General features: G+C 32.6%; 12 non-coding genes across 12 annotated transcripts; 11 read left to right on the plus strand and 1 right to left on the minus strand.

Annotated features, from left to right (window-relative positions):
• The first annotated feature begins 376 nt into the window (after positions 1 to 376).
• TRNAQ-UUG (transfer RNA glutamine (anticodon UUG)) lies at positions 377 to 448 on the plus strand. Its single transcript has one exon. It is a non-coding gene; the product is annotated as a tRNA-Gln (tRNA).
• A 562-nt stretch (positions 449 to 1,010) lies between these two features.
• Positions 1,011 to 1,084, minus strand: TRNAT-CGU (transfer RNA threonine (anticodon CGU)). Its single transcript has one exon. It is a non-coding gene; the product is annotated as a tRNA-Thr (tRNA).
• A 957-nt stretch (positions 1,085 to 2,041) lies between these two features.
• TRNAQ-UUG (transfer RNA glutamine (anticodon UUG)) lies at positions 2,042 to 2,113 on the plus strand. Its single transcript has one exon. It is a non-coding gene; the product is annotated as a tRNA-Gln (tRNA).
• Positions 2,114 to 3,701: 1,588 nt separating this feature from the next.
• Positions 3,702 to 3,773, plus strand: TRNAQ-UUG (transfer RNA glutamine (anticodon UUG)). The gene has a single exon. It is a non-coding gene; the product is annotated as a tRNA-Gln (tRNA).
• A 1,589-nt stretch (positions 3,774 to 5,362) lies between these two features.
• Positions 5,363 to 5,434, plus strand: TRNAQ-UUG (transfer RNA glutamine (anticodon UUG)). The gene has a single exon. It is a non-coding gene; the product is annotated as a tRNA-Gln (tRNA).
• A 1,589-nt stretch (positions 5,435 to 7,023) lies between these two features.
• On the plus strand, positions 7,024 to 7,095 carry TRNAQ-UUG (transfer RNA glutamine (anticodon UUG)). Its single transcript has one exon. It is a non-coding gene; the product is annotated as a tRNA-Gln (tRNA).
• Positions 7,096 to 10,352: 3,257 nt separating this feature from the next.
• On the plus strand, positions 10,353 to 10,424 carry TRNAQ-UUG (transfer RNA glutamine (anticodon UUG)). The gene has a single exon. It is a non-coding gene; the product is annotated as a tRNA-Gln (tRNA).
• Positions 10,425 to 12,014: 1,590 nt separating this feature from the next.
• On the plus strand, positions 12,015 to 12,086 carry TRNAQ-UUG (transfer RNA glutamine (anticodon UUG)). The gene has a single exon. It is a non-coding gene; the product is annotated as a tRNA-Gln (tRNA).
• Positions 12,087 to 13,675: 1,589 nt separating this feature from the next.
• TRNAQ-UUG (transfer RNA glutamine (anticodon UUG)) lies at positions 13,676 to 13,747 on the plus strand. Its single transcript has one exon. It is a non-coding gene; the product is annotated as a tRNA-Gln (tRNA).
• Positions 13,748 to 17,000: 3,253 nt separating this feature from the next.
• On the plus strand, positions 17,001 to 17,072 carry TRNAQ-UUG (transfer RNA glutamine (anticodon UUG)). Its single transcript has one exon. It is a non-coding gene; the product is annotated as a tRNA-Gln (tRNA).
• Positions 17,073 to 18,660: 1,588 nt separating this feature from the next.
• Positions 18,661 to 18,732, plus strand: TRNAQ-UUG (transfer RNA glutamine (anticodon UUG)). The gene has a single exon. It is a non-coding gene; the product is annotated as a tRNA-Gln (tRNA).
• A 1,589-nt stretch (positions 18,733 to 20,321) lies between these two features.
• Positions 20,322 to 20,393, plus strand: TRNAQ-UUG (transfer RNA glutamine (anticodon UUG)). Its single transcript has one exon. It is a non-coding gene; the product is annotated as a tRNA-Gln (tRNA).
• Positions 20,394 to 20,632: the final 239 nt, after the last annotated feature.

The following is a 20,632-nucleotide window of genomic DNA, read 5'->3' on the forward strand; positions in this document are numbered from 1 at the left end:
ACTTAACTCACAAGAGACTTTCATCCTTGGTCTATAAAAAAGGCAGTCCTCTGTTATAAAGCTTGAAACAATTGTAAGTGGATGATAGGCAAATATGACAATACAGAAAAACTGTCAATTCAATGCTAGGATAACATAAGGGGTGATGCTCCAACTGAAATTGGTCCTAGGCATTTGGGTTTCTAGTATTTATCTTCTCCTTAAAAATAGGTTACTTTTTATATATTATCATTGGTTTTAGACAAATATTCTACATAACACCTATTGCATCCCTGAGCTTATTAGAAACTTGAAATCATATATATAAAGTATTGAATTTCTTTTCTTTGCATTTAAAAGATGAGCTCAGTTCAGTGGAAGTCTTTGCTCAGTTGAGGGTTCCATGGTGTAATGGTTAGCACTCTGGACTTTGAATCCAGTAATCCGAGTTCAAATCTCGGTGGGACCTAATGTTGATTATTTCTCCTTTTGTTTAAAGCTCCATTTTCATTCAAAGTAAGAGTATTGCAAATATTCATTTACAATTCATATAAATTCCATCATTTTCAGTGGTGTCCTTAGTCTAAACTAATTTTTAAACTTTTCAAATCAGAAGTATGTCAAATATTTGGAAATAAGAAAAGATGCAATAAGAATGCAGAGATCCATTACTTGTGCTCTGGTGTTTAGAAATTCTCCATTTTTATTTTTTTTACTTCAGTGTGCACTAATGAGAGGGGAGAACGTATCTTCTTCTTCTTCTAGTAACACTTAGTGCCCTCTATGTTTGAGCAGCAATATAATAACTGATAAATTTGTCCTTGCAAATCTTAGGTATGCCATATTGCTCGATTTGAGACAAAAGTCAATGAGCCATGTAGAGAAAAATCTTCATCAGCCAAAGGATGACACTCATGCTGGCTTCTGATATGGATTTGAAGAGATTTTGTGATATATGTGTCTATTATATTTTCAAGTATTCATGCTACACCGATGAGCTTATTCCATTCTTGTCCATCAAGAAAAGCAAGTAGCCAAAACAGGGATCGAACCCATGACCTTGGCATTACGAGTGCCACACTCTAACCAACTGAGCTAACTGTCCACAGACGTTTTAAGAAGCAAACACAAAACTGGCAAAAGTACCTCAAAGCACAGAACATATTTTGTTTGCATAGCATTTAATTTTTCAAGGAACAGCTTAAGCCATAGAGTAACTTGAAGCATGGGTATCATAAAAATGCACCAGTTTCTTTCCACATTGCAAAATAAAAAAAAATGATTAGATAGGACAACAACAAAGATTAATGCATCTAATAATAGTATAAAAATAGACAATTTAGACAAGGAGTAAATGCAATTCTAAGCAAAATCAATCTGATAAATCTAATGCACAATCTTTCTTATCCATTTATAGATTGTTGATAAAGATAATCCCAGGATGTAATTCATTATGTGTTAAATTTAGTATGTTTTACCAAGTTGTGTATAAATAACTTTTAACACAAAAAATATATAATGGGGAAGTAGCTTAATGTGCCCTTTGGAAGTAGAGAATGCTAGCACATTTTGGAATGCAAAGCTTAAGAAAATACAAACTTCAATCCATAGGAAAGCACTTTTTGTTCAGTCTACACTCTGTAATCATACTATAGCTTAATTTACAAATTGTGATGTCATAATCAGACTTAACTCACAAGAGACTTTCATCCTTGGTCTATAAAAAAGGCAGTCCTCTGTTATAAAGCTTGAAACAATTGTAAGTGGGTGATATGCAAATATGACAATACAGAAAAACTGTCAATTCAATGCTAGGATAACATAAAGGGTGATGCTCCAACTGAAATTGGTCCTAGGCATTTAGGTTTCTAGTATTTATCTTCTCCTTAAAAATAGGTTACTTTTTATATATTATCATTGGTTTTAGACAAATATTCTACATAACACCTATTGCATCCCTGAGCTTATTAGAAACTTGAAATCATATATATAAAGTATTGAATTTCTTTTCTTTGCATTTAAAAGATGAGCTCAGTTCAGTAGAAGTCTTTGCTCAGTTGAGGGTTCCATGGTGTAATGGTTAGCACTCTGGACTTTGAATCCAGTAATCCGAGTTCAAATCTCGTTGGGACCTAATGTTGATTATTTCTCCTTTTGTTTAAAGCTCCATTTTCATTCAAAGTATGAGTATTGCAAATCTTCATTTACAATTCATATAAATTCCATCATTTTCAGTGGTGTCCTTTGTCTAAACTAATTTTTTAACTTTTCAAATCAGAAGTATGTCAAATATTTGGAAATAAGAAAAGATGCAATAAGAATGCAGAGATCCATTACTTGTGCTCTGGTGTTTAGAAATTCTCCATTTTAATTTTTTTTACTTCAGTGTGCACTAATGAGAGGGGAGAACGTATCTTCTTTTCTAGTAACACCTAGTGCCCTCTATGTTTGAGCAGCAATATAATAACTGATTAATTTGCCCTTGCAAATCTTAGGTATGCCATATTGCTCGATTTGAGACAAAAGTCAATGAGCCATGTAGAGAAAAATCTTCATCAGCCAAAGGATGACACTCATGCTGGCTTCTGATATGGATTTGAAGAGATTTTGTGATATATGTGTCTATTATGTTTTCATGTATTCATGCTACACCGATGAGCTTATTCCATTCTTGTCCATCAAGAAAAGCAAGTAGCCAAAACAGGGATTGAACCCATGACCTTGGCATTACAAACTCCACGCTCTAACCAACTGAGCTAACTGGCCACAGATGTTACTAGAAGCAAACACAAAACAGGCAAATGTACCTCAAAGCACAGAACATATTTTGTTTGCATAGCATTTAATTTTTCAAGGAACAGCTTAAGCCATAGAGTCACTTGAAGCATGGGTATCATAAAAATGCACCAGTTTCTTTCCACATTGCAAAATAAAAAAAATGATTAGATAGGACAACAACAAAGATTAATGCATTTAATAATAGTATAAAAAAAGACAATTTAGACAAGGAGTAAATGCAATTCTAAGCAAAATCAATCTGATAAATCTAATGCACAATCTTTATTATCCATTTACAGATTGTTGATAAAGATAATCCCAGGATGTAATTCATTATGTGTTAAATTTAGTATGTTTTACCAAGTTGTGTATAAATAACTTTTAACACAAAAAATATATAATGGAGAATTAGCTTAACATGCCCTTTGGAAATAGAGAATGCTAGCACATTTTGGAATACAAAGCTTAAGAAAATACATACTTCAATCCATAGGAAAGCACTTTTTGTTCAGTCTACACTCTGTAATCATACTATAGCTTAATTTACAAATTGTGATGTCATAATCAGACTTAACTCACAAGAGACTTTCATCCTTGGTCTATAAAAAAGGCAGTCCTCTGTTATAAAGCTTGAAACAATTGTAAGTGGATGTTAGGCAAATATGACAATACAGAAAAACTGTCAATTCAATGCTAGGATAACATAAGGGGTGATGCTCCAACTGAAATTGGTCCTAGGCATTTGGGTTTCTAGTATTTATCTTCTCCTTAAAAATAGGTTACTTTTTATATATTATCATTGGTTTTAGACAAATATTCTACATAATACCTATTGCATCCCTGAGCTTATTAGAAACTTGAAATCATATATATAAAGTATTGAATTTCTTTTCTTTGCATTTAAAAGATGAGCTCATTTCAGTAGAAGTCTTTGCTCAGTTGAGGGTTCCATGGTGTAATGGTTAGCACTTTGGACTTTGAATCCAGTAATCCGAGTTCAAGTCTCGGTGGGACCTAATGTTGATTATTTCTTCTTTTGTTTAAAGCTCCATTTTCATTCAAAGTATGATTGTTGCAAATCTTCATTTACAAAACATATAAATTCCATCATTTTCAGTGGTGTCCTTTGTCTAAACTAATTTTTAAACTTTTCAAATCAGAAGTATGTCAAATATTTTGAAATAAGAAAAGATGCAATAAGAATGCTGAGATCCATTACTTGTGCTCTGGTGTTTAGAAATTCTCCATTTTAATTTTTTTTACTTCAGTGTGCACTAATGAGAGGGGAGAACGTATCTTCTTCTTCTAGTAACACCTAGTGCCCTCTATGTTTGAGCAGCAATATAATAACTGATTAATTTGTCCTTGCAAATCTTAGGTATGCCATATTGCTCGATTTGAGACAAAAGTCAATGAGCCATGTAGAGAAAAATCTTCATCAGCCAACGGATGACACTCATGCTGGCTTCTGATATCGATTTGAAGAGATTTTGTGATATATGTGTCTATTATATTTTCAAGTATTCATGCTACACCGATGAGCTTATTCCATTCTTGTCCATCAAGAAAAGCAAGTAGCCAAAACAGGGATCGAACCCATGACCTTGGCATTACAATCTCAACGCTCTAACCAACTGAGCTAACTGGCCACAGATGTTACTAGAAGCAAACACAAAACAGGCAAATGTACCTCAAAGCACAGAACATATTTTGTTTGCATAGCATTTAATTTTTCAAGGAACAGCTTAAGCCATAGAGTCACTTGAAGCATGGGTATCATAAAAATGCACCAGTTTCTTTCCACATTGCAAAATAAAAAAAATGATTAGATAGGACAACAACAAAGATTAATGCATTTAATAATAGTATAAAAAAAGACAATTTAGACAAGGAGTAAATGCAATTCTAAGCAAAATCAATCTGATAAATCTAATGCACAATTTTTATTATCCATTTACAGATTGTTGATAAAGATAATCCCAGGATGTAATTCATTATGTGTTAAATTTAGTATGTTTTACCAAGTTGTGTATAAATAACTTTTAACACAAAAAATATATAATGGAGAATTAGCTTAACATGCCCTTTGGAAATAGAGAATGCTAGCACATTTTGGAATGCAAAGCTTAAGAAAATACAAACTTCAATCCATAGGAAAGCACTTTTTGTTCAGTCTACACTCTGTAATCATACTATAGCTTAATTTACAAATTGTGATGTCATAATCAGATCTAACTCACAAGAGACTTTCATCCTTGGTCTATAAAAAAGGCAGTCCTCTGTTATAAAGCTTGAAACAATTGTAAGTGGATGATAGGCAAATATGACAATACAGAAAAACTGTCAATTCAATGCTAGGATAACATAAGGGGTGATGCTCCAACTGAAATTGGTCCTAGGCATTTGGGTTTCTAGTATTTATCTTCTCCTTAAAAATAGGTTACTTTTTATATATTATCATTGGTTTTAGACAAATATTCTACATAATACCTATTGCATCCCTGAGCTTATTAGAAACTTGAAATCATATATATAAAGTATTGAATTTCTTTTCTTTGCATTTAAAAGATGAGCTCATTTCAGTAGAAGTCTTTGCTCTGTTGAGGGTTCCATGGTGTAATGGTTAGCACTTTGGACTTTGAATCCAGTAATCCGAGTTCAAATCTCGGTGGGACCTAATGTTGATTATTTCTTCTTTTGTTTAAAGCTCCATTTTCATTCAAAGTATGATTGTTGCAAATCTTCATTTACAAAACATATAAATTCCATCATTTTCAGTGGTGTCCTTTGTCTAAACTCATTTTTAAACTTTTCAAATCAAAAGTATGTCAAATATTTTGAAATAAGAAAAGATGCAATAAGAATGCTGAGATCCATTACTTGTGCTCTGGTGTTTAGAAATTCTCCATTTTAATTTTTTTTACTTCAGTGTGCACTAATGAGAGGGGAGAACATATCTTCTTCTTCTAGTAACACCTAGTGCCCTCTATGTTTGAGCAGCAATATAATAACTGATTAATTTGTCCTTGCAAATCTTAGGTATGCCATATTGCTCGATTTGAGACAAAAGTCAATGAGCCATGTAGAGAAAAATCTTCATCAGCCAAAGGATGACACTCATGCTGGCTTCTGATATGGATTTGAAGAGATTTTGTGATATATGTGTCTATTATGTTTTCATGTATTCATGCTACACCGATGAGCTTATTCCATTCTTGTCCATCAAGAAAAGCAAGTAGCCAAAACAGGGATCGAACCCATGACCTTGGCATTACGAACTCCACGCTCTAACCAACTGAGCTAACTGGCCACAGATGTTACTAGAAGCAAACAGAAAACTGGCAAATGTACCTCAAAGCACAGAACATATTTTGTTTGCATAGCATTTAATTTTTCAAGGAACAGCTTAAGCCATAGAGTCACTTGAAGCATGGGTATCATAAAAATGCACCAGTTTCTTTCCACATTGCAAAATAAAAAAAATGATTAGATAGGACAACAACAAAGATTAATGCATTTAATAATAGTATAAAAAAAGACAATTTAGACAAGGAGTAAATGCAATTCTAAGCAAAATCAATCTGATAAATCTAATGCACAATCTTTATTATCCATTTACAGATTGTTGATAAAGATAATCCCAGGATGTAATTCATTATGTGTTAAATTTAGTATGTTTTACCAAGTTGTGTATAAATAACTTTTAACACAAAAAATATATAATGGAGAATTAGCTTAACATGCCCTTTGGAAATAGAGAATGCTAGCACATTTTGGAATGCAAAGCTTAAGAAAATACAAACTTCAATCCATAGGAAAGCACTTTTTGTTCAGTCTACACTCTGTAATCATACTATAGCTTAATTTACAAATTGTGATGTCATAATCAGACTTAACTCACAAGAGACTTTCATCCTTGGTCTATAAAAAAGGCAGTCCTCTGTTATAAAGCTTGAAACAATTGTAAGTGGATGATAGGCAAATATGACAATACAGAAAAACTGTCAATTCAATGCTAGGATAACATAAGGGGTGATGCTCCAACTGAAATTGGTCCTAGGCATTTGGGTTTCTAGTATTTATCTTCTCCTTAAAAATAGGTTACTTTTTATATATTATCATTGGTTTTAGACAAATATTCTACATAATACCTATTGCATCCCTGAGCTTATTAGAAACTTGAAATCATATATATAAAGTATTGAATTTCTTTTCTTTGCATTTAAAAGATGAGCTCATTTCAGTAGAAGTCTTTGCTCAGTTGAGGGTTCCATGGTGTAATGGTTAGCGCTTTGGACTTTGAATCCAGTAATCCGAGTTCAAATCTCGGTGGGACCTAATGTTGATTATTTCTTCTTTTGTTTAAAGCTCCATTTTCATTCAAAGTATGATTGTTGCAAATCTTCATTTACAAAACATATAAATTCCATCATTTTCAGTGGTGTCCTTTGTCTAAACTCATTTTTAAACTTTTCAAATCAAAAGTATGTCAAATATTTTGAAATAAGAAAACATGCAATAAGAATGCTGAGATCCATTACTTGTGCTCTGGTGTTTAGAAATTCGCCATTTTAATTTTTTTTACTTCAGTGTGCACTAATGAGAGGGGAGAACGTATCTTCTTCTTCTTCTAGTAACACTTAGTGCCCTCTATGTTTGAGCAGCAATATAATAACTGATAAATTTGTCCTTGCAAATCTTAGGTATGCCATATTGCTCGATTTGAGACAAAAGTCAATGAGCTATGTAGAGAAAAATCTTCATCAGCCAAAGGATGACACTCATGCTGGCTTCTGATATGGATTTGAAGAGATTTTGTGATATATGTGTCTATTATATTTTCAAGTATTCATGCTACACCGATGAGCTTATTCCATTCTTGTCCATCAAGAAAAGCAATTAGCCAAAACAGGGATCGAACCCATGACCTTGGCATTACGAGTGCCAAACTCTAACCAACTGAGCTAACTGTCCACAGATGTTTTAAGAAGCAAACACAAAACTGGCAAATGTACCTCAAAGCACAGAACATATTTTGTTTGCATAGCATTTAATTTTTCAAGGAACAGCTTAAGCCATAGAGTCACTTGAAGCATGGGTATCATAAAAATGCACCAGTTTCTTTCCACATTGCAAAATAAAAAAAAATGATTAGATAGGACAACAACAAAGATTAATGCATCTAATAATAGTATAAAAATAGACAATTTAGACAAGGAGTAAATGCAATTCTAAGCAAAATCAATCAGATAAATCTAATGCACAATCTTTCTTATCCATTTACAGATTGTTGATAAAGATAATCCCAGGATGTAATTCATTATGTGTTAAATTTTGTATGTTTTAACAAGTTGTGTATAAATAACTTTTAACACAAAAAATATATAATGGGGAAGTAGCTTAATATGCCCTTTGGAAATAGAGAATGCTAGCACATTTTGGAATGCAAAGCTTAAGAAAATACAACTTAAATCCATAGGAAAGCACTTTTTGTTCAGTCTACACTCTGTAATCATACTATAGCTTAATTTACAAATTGTGATGTCATAATCAGACTTAACTCACAAGAGACTTTCATCCTTGGTCTATAAAAAAGGCAGTCCTCTGTTATAAAGCTTGAAACAATTGTAAGCGGCTGATATGCAAATATGACAATACAGAAAAACTGTCAATTCAATGCTAGGATAACATAAGGGGTGATGCTCCAACTGAAATTGGTCCTAGGCATTTGGGTTTCTAATATTTATCTTCTCCTAAAAAATAGGTTACTCTTTATATATTATCATTGGTTTTAGACAAATATTCTACATAACACCTATTGCATCCCTGAGCTTATTAGAAACTTGAAATCATATATATAAAGTATTGAATTTCTTTTCTTTGCATTTAAAAGATGAGCTCAGTTCAGTAGAAGTATTTGCTCAGTTGAGGGTTCCATGGTGTAATGTTTAGCACTTTGGACTTTGAATCCAGTAATTCGAGTTCAAATCTCGGTGGGAACTAATGTTGATTATTTCTTCTTTTGTTTAAAGCTCCATTTTCATTCAAAGTATGATTGTTGCAAATCTTCATTTACAAAACATATAAATTCCATCATTTTCAGTGGTGTCCTTTGTCTAAACTCATTTTTAAACTTTTCAAATCAGAAGTATGTCAAATATTTGGAAATAAGAAAAGATGCAATAAGAATGCAGAGATCCATTGCTTGTGCTCTGGTGTTTAGAAATTCTCCATTTTAATTTTTTTTACTTCAGTGTGCACTAATGAGAGGGGAGAACGTATCTTCTTCTTCTAGTAACACCTAGTGCCCTCTATGTTTGAGCAGCAATACAATAACTGATTAATTTGCCCTTGCAAATCTTAGGTATGCCATATTGCTCGATTTGAGACAAAAGTCAATGAGCCATGTAGAGAAAAATCTTCATCAGCCAAAGGATGACACTCATGCTGGCTTCTGATATGGATTTGAAGAGATTTTGTGATATATGTGTCTATTATGTTTTCATGTATTCATGCTACACCGATGAGCTTATTCCATTCTTGTCCATCAAGAAAAGCAAGTAGCCAAAACAGGGATCGAACCCATGACCTTGGCATTACGAACTACACGCTCTAATCAACTGAGCTAACTGGCCACAGATGTTACTAGAAGCAAACACAAAACTGGCAAATGTACCTCAAAGCACAGAACATATTTTGTTTGCATAGCATTTAATTTTTCAAGGAACAGCTTAAGCCATAGAGTCACTTGAAGCATGGGTATCATAAAAATGCACCAGTTTCTTTCCACATTGCAAAATAAAAAAAATGATTAGATAGGACAGCAACAAAGATTAATGCATCTAATAATAGTATAAAAATAGACAATTTAGACAAGGAGTAAATGCAATTCTAAGCAAAATCAATCTGATAAATCTAATGCACAATCTTTATTATCCATTTACAGATTGTTGATAAAGATAATCCCAGGATGTAATTCATTATGTGTTAAATTTAGTATGTTTTACCAAGTTGTGTATAAATAACTTTTAACACAAAAAATATATAATGGTGAATTAGCTTAACATGCCCTTTGGAAATAGAGAATGCTAGCACATTTTGGAATGCAAAGCTTAAGAAAATACAAACTTCAATCCATAGGAAAGCACTTTTTGTTCAGTCTACACTCTGTAATCATACTATAGCTTAATTTACAAATTGTGATGTCATAATCAGACTTAAACTCACAAGAGACTTTCATCCTTGGTCTATAAAAAAAGGCAGTCCTCTGTTATAAAGCTTGAAACAATTGTAAGCGGCTGATATGCAAATATGACAATACAAATAAAAACTGTCAATTCAATGCTAGGATAACATAAGGGGTGATGCTCCAACTGAAATTGGTCCTAGGCATTTGGGTTTCTAGTATTTATCTTCTCCTTAAAAATAGGTTACTTTTTATATATTATCATTGGTTTTAGACAAATATTCTACATAACACCTATTGCATCCCTGAGCTTATTAGAAACTTGAAATCATATATATAAAGTATTGAATTTCTTTTCTTTGCATTTAAAAGATGAGCTCAGTTCAGTGGAAGTCTTTGCTCAGTTGAGGGTTCCATGGTGTAATGGTTAGCACTCTGGATTTTGAATCCAGTAATCCGAGTTCAAATCTCGGTGGGACCTAATGTTGATTATTTCTCCTTTTGTTTAAAGCTCCATTTTCATTCAAAGTAAGAGTATTGCAAATATTCATTTACAATTCATATAAATTCCATCATTTTCAGTGGTGTCCTTTGTCTAAACTAATTTTTAAACTTTTCAAATCAGAAGTATGTCAAATATTTGGAAATAAGAAAAGATGCAATAAGAATGCTGAGATCCATTACTTGTGCTCTGGTGTTTAGAAATTCTCCATTTTAATTTTTTTTACTTCAGTGTGCACTAATGAGAGGGGAGAACGTATCTTCTTCTTCTAGTAACACCTAGTGCCCTCTATGTTTGAGCAGCAATATAATAACTGATTAATTTGTCCTTGCAAATCTTAGGTATGCCATATTGCTCGATTTGAGACAAAAGTCAATGAGCCATGTAGAGAAAAATCTTCATCAGCCAAAGGATGACACTCATGCTGGCTTCTGATATCGATTTGAAGAGATTTTGTGATATATGTGTCTATTATATTTTCAAGTATTCATGCTACACCGATGAGCTTATTCCATTCTTGTCCATCAAGAAAAGCAAGTAGCCAAAACAGGGATCGAACCCATGACCTTGGCATTACAATCTCAACGCTCTAACCAACTGAGCTAACTGGCCACAGATGTTACTAGAAGCAAACACAAAACAGGCAAATGTACCTCAAAGCACAGAACATATTTTGTTTGCATAGCATTTAATTTTTCAAGGAACAGCTTAAGCCATAGAGTCACTTGAAGCATGGGTATCATAAAAATGCACCAGTTTCTTTCCACATTGCAAAATAAAAAAAAATGATTAGATAGGACAACAACAAAGATTAATGCATTTAATAATAGTATAAAAAAAGACAATTTAGACAAGGAGTAAATGCAATTCTAAGCAAAATCAATCTGATAAATCTAATGCACAATCTTTATTATCCATTTACAGATTGTTGATAAAGATAATCCCAGGATGTAATTCATTATGTGTTAAATTTAGTATGTTTTACCAAGTTGTGTATAAATAACTTTTAACACAAAAAATATATAATGGAGAATTAGCTTAACATGCCCTTTGGAAATAGAGAATGCTAGCACATTTTGGAATGCAAAGCTTAAGAAAATACAAACTTCAATCCATAGGAAAGCACTTTTTGTTCAGTCTACACTCTGTAATCATACTATAGCTTAATTTACAAATTGTGATGTCATAATCAGATCTAACTCACAAGAGACTTTCATCCTTGGTCTATAAAAAAGGCAGTCCTCTGTTATAAAGCTTGAAACAATTGTAAGTGGATGATAGGCAAATATGACAATACAGAAAAACTGTCAATTCAATGCTAGGATAACATAAGGGGTGATGCTCCAACTGAAATTGGTCCTAGGCATTTGGGTTTCTAGTATTTATCTTCTCCTTAAAAATAGGTTACTTTTTATATATTATCATTGGTTTTAGACAAATATTCTACATAATACCTATTGCATCCCTGAGCTTATTAGAAACTTGAAATCATATATATAAAGTATTGAATTTCTTTTCTTTGCATTTAAAAGATGAGCTCATTTCAGTAGAAGTCTTTGCTCTGTTGAGGGTTCCATGGTGTAATGGTTAGCACTTTGGACTTTGAATCCAGTAATCCGAGTTCAAATCTCGGTGGGACCTAATGTTGATTATTTCTTCTTTTGTTTAAAGCTCCATTTTCATTCAAAGTATGATTGTTGCAAATCTTCATTTACAAAACATATAAATTCCATCATTTTCAGTGGTGTCCTTTGTCTAAACTCATTTTTAAACTTTTCAAATCAAAAGTATGTCAAATATTTTGAAATAAGAAAAGATGCAATAAGAATGCTGAGATCCATTACTTGTGCTCTGGTGTTTAGAAATTCTCCATTTTAATTTTTTTTACTTCAGTGTGCACTAATGAGAGGGGAGAACATATCTTCTTCTTCTAGTAACACCTAGTGCCCTCTATGTTTGAGCAGCAATATAATAACTGATTAATTTGTCCTTGCAAATCTTAGGTATGCCATATTGCTCGATTTGAGACAAAAGTCAATGAGCCATGTAGAGAAAAATCTTCATCAGCCAAAGGATGACACTCATGCTGGCTTCTGATATGGATTTGAAGAGATTTTGTGATATATGTGTCTATTATGTTTTCATGTATTCATGCTACACCGATGAGCTTATTCCATTCTTGTCCATCAAGAAAAGCAAGTAGCCAAAACAGGGATCGAACCCATGACCTTGGCATTACGAACTCCACGCTCTAACCAACTGAGCTAACTGGCCACAGATGTTACTAGAAGCAAACAGAAAACTGGCAAATGTACCTCAAAGCACAGAACATATTTTGTTTGCATAGCATTTAATTTTTCAAGGAACAGCTTAAGCCATAGAGTCACTTGAAGCATGGGTATCATAAAAATGCACCAGTTTCTTTCCACATTGCAAAATAAAAAAAATGATTAGATAGGACAACAACAAAGATTAATGCATTTAATAATAGTATAAAAAAAGACAATTTAGACAAGGAGTAAATGCAATTCTAAGCAAAATCAATCTGATAAATCTAATGCACAATCTTTATTATCCATTTACAGATTGTTGATAAAGATAATCCCAGGATGTAATTCATTATGTGTTAAATTTAGTATGTTTTACCAAGTTGTGTATAAATAACTTTTAACACAAAAAATATATAATGGAGAATTAGCTTAACATGCCCTTTGGAAATAGAGAATGCTAGCACATTTTGGAATGCAAAGCTTAAGAAAATACAAACTTCAATCCATAGGAAAGCACTTTTTGTTCAGTCTACACTCTGTAATCATACTATAGCTTAATTTACAAATTGTGATGTCATAATCAGACTTAACTCACAAGAGACTTTCATCCTTGGTCTATAAAAAAGGCAGTCCTCTGTTATAAAGCTTGAAACAATTGTAAGTGGATGATAGGCAAATATGACAATACAGAAAAACTGTCAATTCAATGCTAGGATAACATAAGGGGTGATGCTCCAACTGAAATTGGTCCTAGGCATTTGGGTTTCTAGTATTTATCTTCTCCTTAAAAATAGGTTACTTTTTATATATTATCATTGGTTTTAGACAAATATTCTACATAATATCTATTGCATCCCTGAGCTTATTAGAAACTTGAAATCATATATATAAAGTATTGAATTTCTTTTCTTTGCATTTAAAAGATGAGCTCATTTCAGTAGAAGTCTTTGCTCAGTTGAGGGTTCCATGGTGTAATGGTTAGCGCTTTGGACTTTGAATCCAGTAATCCGAGTTCAAATCTCGGTGGGACCTAATGTTGATTATTTCTTCTTTTGTTTAAAGCTCCATTTTCATTCAAAGTATGATTGTTGCAAATCTTCATTTACAAAACATATAAATTCCATCATTTTCAGTGGTGTCCTTTGTCTAAACTCATTTTTAAACTTTTCAAATCAAAAGTATGTCAAATATTTTGAAATAAGAAAACATGCAATAAGAATGCTGAGATCCATTACTTGTGCTCTGGTGTTTAGAAATTCGCCATTTTAATTTTTTTTACTTCAGTGTGCACTAATGAGAGGGGAGAACGTATCTTCTTCTTCTTCTAGTAACACTTAGTGCCCTCTATGTTTGAGCAGCAATATAATAACTGATAAATTTGTCCTTGCAAATCTTAGGTATGCCATATTGCTCGATTTGAGACAAAAGTCAATGAGCTATGTAGAGAAAAATCTTCATCAGCCAAAGGATGACACTCATGCTGGCTTCTGATATGGATTTGACGAGATTTTGTGATATATGTGTCTATTATATTTTCAAGTATTCATGCTACACCGATGAGCTTATTCCATTCTTGTCCATCAAGAAAAGCAAGTAGCCAAAACAGGGATCGAACCCATGACCTTGGCATTACGAGTGCCAAACTCTAACCAACTGAGCTAACTGTCCACAGATGTTTTAAGAAGCAAACACAAAACTGGCAAATGTACCTCAAAGCACAGAACATATTTTGTTTGCATAGCATTTAATTTTTCAAGGAACAGCTTAAGCCATAGAGTCACTTGAAGCATGGGTATCATAAAAATGCACCAGTTTCTTTCCACATTGCAAAATAAAAAAAAATGATTAGATAGGACAACAACAAAGATTAATGCATCTAATAATAGTATAAAAATAGACAATTTAGACAAGGAGTAAATGCAATTCTAAGCAAAATCAATCAGATAAATCTAATGCACAATCTTTCTTATCCATTTACAGATTGTTGATAAAGATAATCCCAGGATGTAATTCATTATGTGTTAAATTTTGTATGTTTTAACAAGTTGTGTATAAATAACTTTTAACACAAAAAATATATAATGGGGAAGTAGCTTAATATGCCCTTTGGAAATAGAGAATGCTAGCACATTTTGGAATGCAAAGCTTAAGAAAATACAACTTAAATCCATAGGAAAGCACTTTTTGTTCAGTCTACACTCTGTAATCATACTATAGCTTAATTTACAAATTGTGATGTCATAATCAGACTTAACTCACAAGAGACTTTCATCCTTGGTCTATAAAAAAGGCAGTCCTCTGTTATAAAGCTTGAAACAATTGTAAGCGGCTGATATGCAAATATGACAATACAGAAAAACTGTAAATTCAATGCTAGGATAACATAAGGGGTGATGCTCCAACTGAAATTGGTCCTAGGCATTTGGGTTTCTAATATTTATCTTCTCCTAAAAAATAGGTTACTCTTTATATATTATCATTGGTTTTAGACAAATATTCTACATAACACCTATTGCATCCCTGAGCTTATTAGAAACTTGAAATCATATATATAAAGTATTGAATTTCTTTTCTTTGCATTTAAAAGATGAGCTCAGTTCAGTAGAAGCATTTGCTCAGTTGAGGGTTCCATGGTGTAATGGTTAGCACTTTGGACTTTGAATCCAGTAATTCGAGTTCAAATCTCGGTGGGAACTAATGTTGATTATTTCTTCTTTTGTTTAAAGCTCCATTTTCATTCAAAGTATGATTGTTGCAAATCTTCATTTACAAAACATATAAATTCCATCATTTTCAGTGGTGTCCTTTGTCTAAACTCATTTTTAAACTTTTCAAATCAGAAGTATGTCAAATATTTGGAAATAAGAAAAGATGCAATAAGAATGCAGAGATCCATTGCTTGTGCTCTGGTGTTTAGAAATTCTCCATTTTAATTTTTTTTACTTCAGTGTGCACTAATGAGAGGGGAGAACGTATCTTCTTCTTCTAGTAACACCTAGTGCCCTCTATGTTTGAGCAGCAATACAATAACTGATTAATTTGCCCTTGCAAATCTTAGGTATGCCATATTGCTCGATTTGAGACAAAAGTCAATGAGCCATGTAGAGAAAAATCTTCATCAGCCAAAGGATGACACTCATGCTGGCTTCTGATATGGATTTGAAGAGATTTTGTGATATATGTGTCTATTATGTTTTCATGTATTCATGCTACACCGATGAGCTTATTCCATTCTTGTCCATCAAGAAAAGCAAGTAGCCAAAACAGGGATCGAACCCATGACCTTGGCATTACGAACTACACACTCTAATCAACTGAGCTAACTGGCCACAGATGTTACTAGAAGCAAACACAAAACTGGCAAATGTACCTCAAAGCACAGAACATATTTTGTTTGCATAGCATTTAATTTTTCAAGGAACAGCTTAAGCCATAGAGTCACTTGAAGCATGGGTATCATAAAAATGCACCAGTTTCTTTCCACATTGCAAAATAAAAAAAATGATTAGATAGGACAGCAACAAAGATTAATGCATCTAATAATAGTATAAAAATAGACAATTTAGACAAGGAGTAAATGCAATTCTAAGCAAAATCAATCTGATAAATCTAATGCACAATCTTTATTATCCATTTACAGATTGTTGATAAAGATAATCCCAGGATGTAATTCATTATGTGTTAAATTTAGTATGTTTTACCAAGTTGTGTATAAATAACTTTTAACACAAAAAATATATAATGGAGAATTAGCTTAACATGCCCTTTGGAAATAGAGAATGCTAGCACATTTTGGAATGCAAAGCTTAGGAAAATACAAACTTCAATCCATAGGAAAGCACTTTTTGTTCAGTCTACACTCTGTAATCATACTATAGCTTAATTTACAAATTGTGATGTCATAATCAGACTTAACTCACAAGAGACTTTCATCCTTGGTCTATAAAAAAGGCAGTCCTCTGTTATAAAGCTTGAAACAATTGTAAGTGGGTGATATGCAAATATGACAATACAGAAAAACTGTCAATTCAATGCTAGGATAACATAAAGGGTGATGCTCCAACTGAAATTGGTCCTAGGCATTTAGGTTTCTAGTATTTATCTTCTCCTTAAAAATAGGTTACTTTTTATATATTATCATTGGTTTTAGACAAATATTCTACATAACACCTATTGCATCCCTGAGCTTATTAGAAACTTGAAATCATATATATAAAGTATTGAATTTCTTTTCTTTGCATTTAAAAGATGAGCTCAGTTCAGTAGAAGTCTTTGCTCAGTTGAGGGTTCCATGGTGTAATGGTTAGCACTCTGGACTTTGAATCCAGTAATCCGAGTTCAAATCTCGTTGGGACCTAATGTTGATTATTTCTCCTTTTGTTTAAAGCTCCATTTTCATTCAAAGTATGAGTATTGCAAATCTTCATTTACAATTCATATAAATTCCATCATTTTCAGTGGTGTCCTTTGTCTAAACTAATTTTTTAACTTTTCAAATCAGAAGTATGTCAAATATTTGGAAATAAGAAAAGATGCAATAAGAATGCAGAGATCCATTACTTGTGCTCTGGTGTTTAGAAATTCTCCATTTTAATTTTTTTTACTTCAGTGTGCATTAATGAGAGGGGAGAACGTATCTTCTTTTCTAGTAACACCTAGTGCCCTCTATGTTTGAGCAGCAATATAATAACTGATTAATTTGCCCTTGCAAATCTTAGGTATGCCATATTGCTCGATTTGAGACAAAAGTCAATGAGCCATGTAGAGAAAAATCTTCATCAGCCAAAGGATGACACTCATGCTGGCTTCTGATATGGATTTGAAGAGATTTTGTGATATATGTGTCTATTATGTTTTCATGTATTCATGCTACACCGATGAGCTTATTCCATTCTTGTCCATCAAGAAAAGCAAGTAGCCAAAACAGGGATTGAACCCATGACCTTGGCATTACAAACTCCACGCTCTAACCAACTGAGCTAACTGGCCACAGATGTTACTAGAAGCAAACACAAAACAGGCAAATGTACCTCAAAGCACAGAACATATTTTGTTTGCATAGCATTTAATTTTTCAAGGAACAGCTTAAGCCATAGAGTCACTTGAAGCATGGGTATCATAAAAATGCACCAGTTTCTTTCCACATTGCAAAATAAAAAAAATGATTAGATAGGACAACAACAAAGATTAATGCATTTAATAATAGTATAAAAAAAGACAATTTAGACAAGGAGTAAATGCAATTCTAAGCAAAATCAATCTGATAAATCTAATGCACAATCTTTATTATCCATTTACAGATTGTTGATAAAGATAATCCCAGGATGTAATTCATTATGTGTTAAATTTAGTATGTTTTACCAAGTTGTGTATAAATAACTTTTAACACAAAAAATATATAATGGAGAATTAGCTTAACATGCCCTTTGGAAATAGAGAATGCTAGCACATTTTGGAATACAAAGCTTAAGAAAATACATACTTCAATCCATAGGAAAGCACTTTTTGTTCAGTCTACACTCTGTAATCATACTATAGCTTAATTTACAAATTGTGATGTCATAATCAGACTTAACTCACAAGAGACTTTCATCCTTGGTCTATAAAAAAGGCAGTCCTCTGTTATAAAGCTTGAAACAATTGTAAGTGGATGTTAGGCAAATATGACAATACAGAAAAACTGTCAATTCAATGCTAGGATAACATAAGGGGTGATGCTCCAACTGAAATTGGTCCTAGGCATTTGGGTTTCTAGTATTTATCTTCTCCTTAAAAATAGGTTACTTTTTATATATTATCATTGGTTTTAGACAAATATTCTACATAATACCTATTGCATCCCTGAGCTTATTAGAAACTTGAAATCATATATATAAAGTATTGAATTTCTTTTCTTTGCATTTAAAAGATGAGCTCATTTCAGTAGAAGTCTTTGCTCAGTTGAGGGTTCCATGGTGTAATGGTTAGCACTTTGGACTTTGAATCCAGTAATCCGAGTTCAAGTCTCGGTGGGACCTAATGTTGATTATTTCTTCTTTTGTTTAAAGCTCCATTTTCATTCAAAGTATGATTGTTGCAAATCTTCATTTACAAAACATATAAATTCCATCATTTTCAGTGGTGTCCTTTGTCTAAACTAATTTTTAAACTTTTCAAATCAGAAGTATGTCAAATATTTTGAAATAAGAAAAGATGCAATAAGAATGCTGAGATCCATTACTTGTGCTCTGGTGTTTAGAAATTCTCCATTTTAATTTTTTTTACTTCAGTGTGCACTAATGAGAGGGGAGAACGTATCTTCTTCTTCTAGTAACACCTAGTGCCCTCTATGTTTGAGCAGCAATATAATAACTGATTAATTTGTCCTTGCAAATCTTAGGTATGCCATATTGCTCGATTTGAGACAAAAGTCAATGAGCCATGTAGAGAAAAATCTTCATCAGCCAAAGGATGACACTCATGCTGGCTTCTGATATCGATTTGAAGAGATTTTGTGATATATGTGTCTATTATATTTTCAAGTATTCATGCTACACCGATGAGCTTATTCCATTCTTGTCCATCAAGAAAAGCAAGTAGCCAAAACAGGGATCGAACCCATGACCTTGGCATTACAATCTCAACGCTCTAACCAACTGAGCTAACTGGCCACAGATGTTACTAGAAGCAAACACAAAACAGGCAAATGTACCTCAAAGCACAGAACATATTTTGTTTGCATAGCATTTAATTTTTCAAGGAACAGCTTAAGCCATAGAGTCACTTGAAGCATGGGTATCATAAAAATGCACCAGTTTCTTTCCACATTGCAAAATAAAAAAAATGATTAGATAGGACAACAACAAAGATTAATGCATTTAATAATAGTATAAAAAAAGACAATTTAGACAAGGAGTAAATGCAATTCTAAGCAAAATCAATCTGATAAATCTAATGCACAATCTTTATTATCCATTTACAGATTGTTGATAAAGATAATCCCAGGATGTAATTCATTATGTGTTAAATTTAGTATGTTTTACCAAGTTGTGTATAAATAACTTTTAACACAAAAAATATATAATGGAGAATTAGCTTAACATGCCCTTTGGAAATAGAGAATGCTAGCACATTTTGGAATGCAAAGCTTAAGAAAATACAAACTTCAATCCATAGGAAAGCACTTTTTGTTCAGTCTACACTCTGTAATCATACTATAGCTTAATTTACAAATTGTGATGTCATAATCAGATCTAACTCACAAGAGACTTTCATCCTTGGTCTATAAAAAAGGCAGTCCTCTGTTATAAAGCTTGAAACAATTGTAAGTGGATGATAGGCAAATATGACAATACAGAAAAACTGTCAATTCAATGCTAGGATAACATAAGGGGTGATGCTCCAACTGAAATTGGTCCTAGGCATTTGGGTTTCTAGTATTTATCTTCTCCTTAAAAATAGGTTACTTTTTATATATTATCATTGGTTTTAGACAAATATTCTACATAATACCTATTGCATCCCTGAGCTTATTAGAAACTTGAAATCATATATATAAAGTATTGAATTTCTTTTCTTTGCATTTAAAAGATGAGCTCATTTCAGTAGAAGTCTTTGCTCTGTTGAGGGTTCCATGGTGTAATGGTTAGCACTTTGGACTTTGAATCCAGTAATCCGAGTTCAAATCTCGGTGGGACCTAATGTTGATTATTTCTTCTTTTGTTTAAAGCTCCATTTTCATTCAAAGTATGATTGTTGCAAATCTTCATTTACAAAACATATAAATTCCATCATTTTCAGTGGTGTCCTTTGTCTAAACTCATTTTTAAACTTTTCAAATCAAAAGTATGTCAAATATTTTGAAATAAGAAAAGATGCAATAAGAATGCTGAGATCCATTACTTGTGCTCTGGTGTTTAGAAATTCTCCATTTTAATT

Source organism: Pseudophryne corroboree, chromosome 11 (genome assembly GCF_028390025.1).
Source record: "Pseudophryne corroboree isolate aPseCor3 chromosome 11, aPseCor3.hap2, whole genome shotgun sequence".
In the NCBI taxonomy this organism is placed as follows: domain Eukaryota; kingdom Metazoa; phylum Chordata; class Amphibia; order Anura; family Myobatrachidae; genus Pseudophryne; species Pseudophryne corroboree.